Raw genomic sequence first — 7383 nt, 5'->3', positions numbered from 1 at the left:
TTGAGATGGAGTCTCACTTTTGTTGCCCAGGCTGAAGTGCAATGGCACGATCTCGGCTCACTGCAACCTCTGTTCAAGCGATTGTCTTGCCTCAGCCTCCTGAGTGGCTGGGATTACAGGCATGCACCACCACGTCCAGCTAATTTTTTTTAAAATTATTTTTAGTAGAGACGGGGTTTCTCCATGTTGGTCAGGCTGGTCTCGAACTCCCGACCTCAGGTGATCTGCCCACCTCAGCCTCCCAAAGTGCTGAGATTACAGGTGTGTGAGCCTCTGCACCCAGCCCCCAGACATCATCTCTTGAAGGCAACATGTTGATTTGATTTGTAGACGAGGCTCTTCACAAATATTTGAATGCAATATAGTGCAAAGAAAGCAGGTTTGGAGTCAGGAGACATGAGTTCTAATCTGACTATGGGACATTAGGTTTCCATAGGTAACTATTAGGTCCCACGGGTAACTAGCTATGGGACATCAGGTTTCTGTTTCCTCAAAAATGAGGGAGTTGAGTTAAGAGACTCCCTAAGGCCCAGGTGCAGCTCCTTCATCTCTATGGGAGCGACTCAGAGGTAGCCATCTGATTGGAGGAAGGTAGGTTCATCCTGAACCTGCTTTTGCTCAGTAGTTTACCCTTTGGAGTTGGCGGAAGAACTCAGCCATTTTGTTTTTGTTTTTGTTTTGACACGGAGTCTTGCTCTGTCACTGGAGTGCAGTGGCGTGATCTCAACTCACTGCAACCTCTGCCTCCCAGGTTCAAGCGATTCTCCTGCCTCAGCCTCCTGGGTAGCTGGGACAGCGCGCGCCACCATGCCCAGCTAAGTTTTGTATTTTTAGTAGAGACGGGGTTTCACCATGTGGCCAGGATGGTCTCCATCTCTTGACCTCGTGATGCGCCCACCTCTGCCTTCCAAAGTGCTGAGATTACAGATGTGAGCCACCCCACCCGGCCGAACTCAGCCATAAGGCCTCTTCGTGTTTTAATCTCCTGGGATCTCCTGCTTGAAAGGTAACAAGCCAAGAGAAAGTATGGTCTTTACAGTTACTGGGTGTCCAGAGGGAGGTGATATCTGCTAAACTGGTTCTCGAGGTGGGATTTCCCCAGTCCCGACTGAGCATCTTAGACTTCATGGGGTTGCTTCCTAGGGCTAACCCGGCCAGCTGACCTAACAAACAGCCTGGCCTGCCCCTCTCCAGCCTCTGGGTAGGCCCGGTGGACAGATAGGAGGGGCAATGCCTTCAGAGAGACGATACAGATGGGAAGTCAACTAGCTTGCTTAGGCATTAATTTCTCGGGAGGTAAGAGATGTTGTGAGGGGGTGTCAGTTTCCACCATCCCTTCTCTATGGCCCCCACAAAGGGCAAGGGCCAGACACGTGGGCTGGCGTGGAGAGGCGGAGAAGCCAATGAATGGGGGCGGGGCCTCATTTGCATGGACGGCGAGCGGCCACCAATCCGGACAGGCGGATCGACAGCCCGCGCGCCTTTTGGGGGCGGACTGACAGCCCCGGGGCCCTATGGAAGGCGGGTCCTGCGGCCGGCGGGGGCGGGACGGCGCCGGGCGCTGCCCCGCGGGATTCGGCCGGCTGCGGCGCTGCCAGTCTCGGCGGCGGTGTCCGGCGCGCGGGGCGGCCTTGCTGGGCGGCTGAAAGCCGTAGCGGACGCGCGAGGCGGTGAGTGACGAAGTCGGCGAGACCCCGCGGCGACAGGTACCGGCGCCATGGCCGCGGAGATGGGCGGGCCGGCCGCGGCGCCCCGGGAGCCGAACGCCCTCCTTTCAGGTCCCCGCCGCGGCCGCACTCGCTGCCTCAGCTCCCACCTCCCACGCGGCTTCGCAGTCCAGGAGCCGCGTGGTCGCGGGGGAGCGGGGTCCCGGAACCTCGAGGGGAGCGCTCGGGAGTCCCCAGCCCCTCACTGCCGCGCCCCCTCGCCGCGCCTCCGGGGGCTGCGGGGCCGGTGCTCCCCCGCGGGAGGCGCAGAGCCGAGTGGCCCACGGGCGCCACTCCCCGCCCCGCCGGCCTCTCCCGGCAGAGGCGAGGCGGGTCGCGCCCGCCCGTCCTCACTGGGCTTTTGTTTCCCGCCCGGGATGACAGGTCCCGCGCCGCCTCCGGTCTCTGGCCCCCGGCTTGTCCGGGACAGGCGGCGGGACCCTAAGCCGGCACCGCTGCAGGCGGGAGCCAAACTTCGCTTTCGGGTCTGGGCGCCGGGACAACCGTACCCCAGGGCGAGCCGAGCGCCGGGACGCCGCGGGCGCGGGGCGGATTCGCCCACCTGGCGGGGCCGTGGAGGGGAGGGTGGCGGGGTGGCTGCACTCCGGGTGTGGATAGGCGGTCCCCGCCTTCACCTGCCGCCTCGGGACAAGCGTTGGGGAACCGCATCGCCGCAGTCGGCCGCTTGTGGAGGAGTCCGCGCAGCGCCGTCTAACAGGTGATCCGCGTCACTCCCAGGCCATACCGAGGCGGCTGAACGCTGTGCCAGGGGTCCTTATGCGCTTCAGTTCTGGGACGTGAAAACGCCTTCCGCCTTACTGATCGTCCAAAAAGGTGTGCAGGTCACAGTATAAGAGTCAAAAACCGGTATTGCCAAAAAGACACTTCGAGCGTCAGGGTACAGAGTGGCTTTCTTCGATCAACGAGCCGGCAGGAACATCGTAGTCACTAAAATCGGGTTCTGCAGTGGTGGCGAAAGCGTAGTAAGGTTGAAGTTGTAAGCGGAGATGCAGAACTCTAGATACCCTTCAGTGTGGTTCAGGACAGTGTGTTCAGCGTTTGGCCGCCGTTCAGTAAATTCTGCATGAAGCAGTTTGAACTCGTGGTTTTGGATTTACTTTTCAGGAGTATGTTTTCCAGTGGAATAAGGCTTACTACTGAATGGGAGCTTTCTTTGCCTCCCTGAGGGTAGACAGGAGTGTTTATTTTCATTGTCTTCCCATTTTGTTAGATTGTGGACAAGGAAAAAGTTAAAGCATGTTTTGGTTAAGTATTTTTAATAGTCTGAGATTTTATCCACCTCCCCATAAGGGTTTTACTTGAAAGAATTGTAAAGTAATTCTCTAAAGGGAGCTGCTTCTCTTGGTGTTTGAATCAAGAGCCAAGAATCGACTTGAAAAAATTCTTATTCTGGTGGGAAATTTTTATTGTCATACTTTCACTTCACCATTTTCTGTTTATCTCTCCCCCAACTGACCTCTGCCTGACAATCTACAATTATGGCCCTGACCAATTTAGAGATTCTATACAAATAACATTTTTAAAACGAGGGTTATTAATACTCATTATTAGTGAGAAACACTTGATTTAGTTACCAAGTTTTTTTCTCCTAATGTGTCTTGGTTGATATCTGTATTAGGTATGATTTATACTTCAGAGATTAAGTTTAAGTTAAGAACAAAGTTGCTAATCTTGATTTAATTATGCTAGCTTATTATTCATTGAATGGTCATTTTACTTGTTTGCCTAGGTAATTAAAGTTAGCTGATGACTGATAAGAGTTCGCCACTGAACCATCAACTCTTTAATCATTAATTGTGACTATTTTAGATTAAAAAAAAAAAGATGGTCTTTATTGTTTTATTTCTCCAAAACAAGCTATGAGGTCTTTGTATGTTTCTGAATCTTTAATTCTTTTAGTTATGGGAATTTTGGGTGAATTTCTTTTTTAAAACATAATTTTAATCAGTTCAACATGAAAAACTTAAAATACTGCATTAGGCAACTAATTAAATCTTTAGTTTTCTGTTTATTCTTGGAAAGTAATGCGTATTTTGGGTTCAGTTTAGTTTCCTAAAGGCTTCTCTGCTTAGGATGAATTAGTCCAGAGAAGAAAGAACATCCTGTTTGTATACCTGTAGAAGAAGTTACTGCTGTTAAAAGCTAAGTTGGCTTTTTGATCCTTAGTGTGGATAGATAGGTTGAACAATGATTCATCCTCACGTTTGGAAGGCTTATTCTATGTAAATAGTTGTAAGGAGCTGGATAAGACTGTAGCTTCCATTATTTTTGATCATTTATGTAATTGCTCTTTAGTGTACTTGAATATATTAAATACTATTCATAATTAGTTGTTTATCCTTATTCTATGATGTATGTATATATACCACATACAATAAAGTTGTATTTCATATTTATTGACATATAAGTATATTTTAGTATTTTAACTGTAAAAGTTAAAGTTTTATTAACTTTAAGTTTAATTAAAAGACCATTTTAAAATTCAGTTTTAGATATTTTAATTACTGACTGTTGTCTACTTTAACTTGTAATAGATGATATCATAAAATTATCAACCACAATTTCAGTTTTAAAATTAAGCATAAGTTGAATTCTCAAATCCACACAATAAACATTGGGAATGTTTTTAAAGCCATTTACCCTCAGGTTTAACTCCTTTTGTGTTTGGAGGTGATAGTAAGTATTTTTAAGTAAATAAAGCTACAGAAAACAAGGACTTATATTAAAACAGCTAACTTTGAGGATAGATCAAATGGCACTATTATACACATTAGTATTCCCTTTTTTTTTTTTGAGATGGAGTTTCGCTTTTGTTGCCCGGGTTGGAGTGCAAGGGTGCAGTCTCGGCTCATTGCAACCTCTGCCTCCTGGGTTCAAGCGATTTTCCTGCCTCAGCCTTCTGAGTAAGCTGGCACTATAGGCCCCTGCCACCACGTCCAGCTAATTTTTGTACTTTTAGTAGAGACGGGGTTTTGCCATGTTGGCCAGGCTGGTCTTGAACTCCTGACTTTAGGTGATCCACCCGCCTTGGCCTCCCAAAGTGCTGGTGTTACAGGCGTGAGCCACCGCGCCTTGCCTAGTATTGCTTTATTTAACGGTAATATGCTTGCTGTACCTGGCATGAAGAATTCCTCTAAAGACCGTTAATTAAAATAAGTTTTCATAATTCCTAAAGAATAATCTATGTTATACATATTTGACACACTAAATTTTGTAATTCGTGTTTAACAATTAAATATCTGCATTTTATAATAATGAAACTATTTGAACTTTATAACCTAGCTGATTAATAGATTTTGTTTTTTTCCGTATTTTATATTTCTAAATTTTTCTGCAGTACATTTTAGTGCATTTTAAAATTCTGACATCATGTCCCCAAAAATATGAAGAAAATTAAATCTACATTCAGTAGCGACTGGGTGGATGGTGGTATGTATGTCACAGAACTATTGATTTAAAACAATAACCACTTAAGTGTGATTTAATTTGCAAATGAGATGTTTATTTACTATGTAAAAGACAGTACTGCCAAATGAGACTGGTTAAAATAATTTACAGTAGGGCCATATGTACTACCAGGTTACTAACAGATTAATAAGGATATTTAAACAATATTTAGAACACTAAAATTCCACTACTCAAAATAATTTGTACTTCTTATAGCAGTTTGAGAACCCACATTTTATGCTTAATTTAGTATTTACTTCTAGTTTTTTTTTTTTTTTTTTTTTTGAGTCGGGGTCTTGCTTTATTGCCCAGGCTGGAGTGCTGTGGTGTGATCATGGCTCACTGCAGACTTCCCAGGCTCAGAAGATCCTCCTGCCCAACCTCGTCCCAAGTAGCTGGGGTTACAGGCACACACCACCACGCCCGGCTAATTTTTAAAACCATTTTTAGTAGAGACAAGGTCTCACTATGTTGCACAGGCTGGTGTCCAACTCCTGAGCTCAAGTGATCCTGCCTTGGCCTCCCAAAGTGCTGGGATTATAGGTGTGAGCCACAGTGCTAGGCCTACTTACAGCCTTTTGGAAAACATTTGGTTAATGAGAGTGAAGGTCCACCAGAGGGAGTGTGGGGTCTATATATTTGTTGTATTTGTTTTTTACCCTTGGTCTGGAATCAAAACATTTAAAAAATAAGAATAAAATTTTATTTTAGTTCTCCAAAGCAATCAGGCAAAAGATACTGAAAATTGTGATTGTAGTTGTTTGGAGTTGCTGTCATTTTTGTGATCAAAATCAAGGCTTAATCAAGGCTGTTTTTCTTCTTAGAAAATTTCTAGGTGGCGAAGTGCAGTGACTCACGCCTGTAATGCCAGCACTTTGGGAGGCCAAGGCGGGTGGATTGCTTGAGCCCAGGAGCTCAAGACCAGCCTGGGAAACGTGGTGAAACCCCTCTCTACAAAATACAAAATTAGCCAGGTGTGGTGGAGTGCACCTGAAGTCCCAGCTACTTAGGAGGGTGAGGTGGGAGCATCACTTGAGCCTGGGAGGTTGAGGCTGCAGTGAGCCGTGATCAAGCCATTGTACTCCAGCCTGGGCGACAGAATGAGACCCTGCCTTTAAAAAAAAAAAAGTACAATTACTGGAAAAATGAAAATGATGTATTTTCAAAGTGAAATAATGGGTTAAGTAAACAGTCACACATCTGTGAAAGCTAAGAAATGTCCAAATTCTTTATTTTATTATTATTATTTTTTGAGACAGGGTCTTGCTCTGTTGCTCAGGCTGGCATGCAAGTGGCACAGTCTCAGCTCACTGCAACCTCCATCAGTTCAAGTGATTCTTCCTGCCTCAGTCTCCTGAGTAGCGGGGATTACAGGTGTGTGCCACCATGCCCAGCTACTTTTTGTATTTTTGGTAGAGATGAGGTTTTGCCATGTTGGCCAGGGCCAGGCTGGTCTTGAACTCCTGATCTCAGGTGATCCGCCCGCCTTGACCTCCCAAAGTACTGGGATTACAGGTGTGACCCACCACACCCAGCCTAGGAATGGCGAAATTCTGATAATGTTTTTTAAGATTAAAAATGTAGGCCAGGCCAGGAGGTCAGGAGTTGGAGACCAGCCTGGCCAACATGGCAAAACCCCATCTCTACTAAAAAAAAAAAAAAAATTTGCCAGTCATGGCAGTGCATGCCCTCAGTCCCAGCTACTCAAGAGGCTGAGGCAGGCGAATTACTTGAACCTGGGAGGTGGAGGTTGGAATGAACTGAGATTGCGCCTCTACACTCCAGCCTGGCAACACAGTGAGACTCAATCTCAATAAAAAAAAAAGTTATATATATGTATATATACCACGCATGATGTCTCACACCTGTAATCTCAGCACCTCAACACTTGGGGCAGCCAAGGCGGGAGGGTTACTTGAGCCCAGGAGTTAAAGACCAGCCTGGGCAACATAGTAAGACCCCCGTTTCTACAAAAAATATAAAGTTCTCCAGGTGAGGTAGCTTGTGTCTGTGATCCCAGCACTTGGGGGGGGGGGTATATATGTGTATATATATATACACACACACACACTTTTTTTTTTTAAAGAACTTGGGATATATATTTTTATACTTTAAGAAAGAGATTGGGAGAGAGATATATATATACACATACATACTTGTAAAGAGATTGGCTTATGTATGTTTTAAACTTTTAAAAAAGAAATTGGGA

The 7383-nt window shown here is 46.0% G+C and overlaps 1 protein-coding gene across 1 annotated transcript in view; it reads left to right on the top strand.

The window, feature by feature from the left end:
- Window positions 1-1572: 1572 nt before the first annotated feature.
- Window positions 1573-7383, top strand: part of FKBP5 (FKBP prolyl isomerase 5) — a 117271-nt gene continuing 111460 nt past the window's right edge. Inside the window, exon 1 of the mRNA XM_017870077.1 lies at window positions 1573-1706. The gene's annotated coding sequence lies outside the window, so the exon portion shown is untranslated. The remainder of the gene's footprint in view (window positions 1707-7383) is intronic.

Source organism: Rhinopithecus bieti, unplaced genomic scaffold (genome assembly GCF_001698545.2).
Source record: "Rhinopithecus bieti isolate Rb0 unplaced genomic scaffold, ASM169854v2 scaffold_4553, whole genome shotgun sequence".
NCBI classification, from domain to species: Eukaryota; Metazoa; Chordata; class Mammalia; order Primates; family Cercopithecidae; genus Rhinopithecus; species Rhinopithecus bieti.
This window is presented reverse-complemented; position numbering and strand designations above follow the sequence as displayed.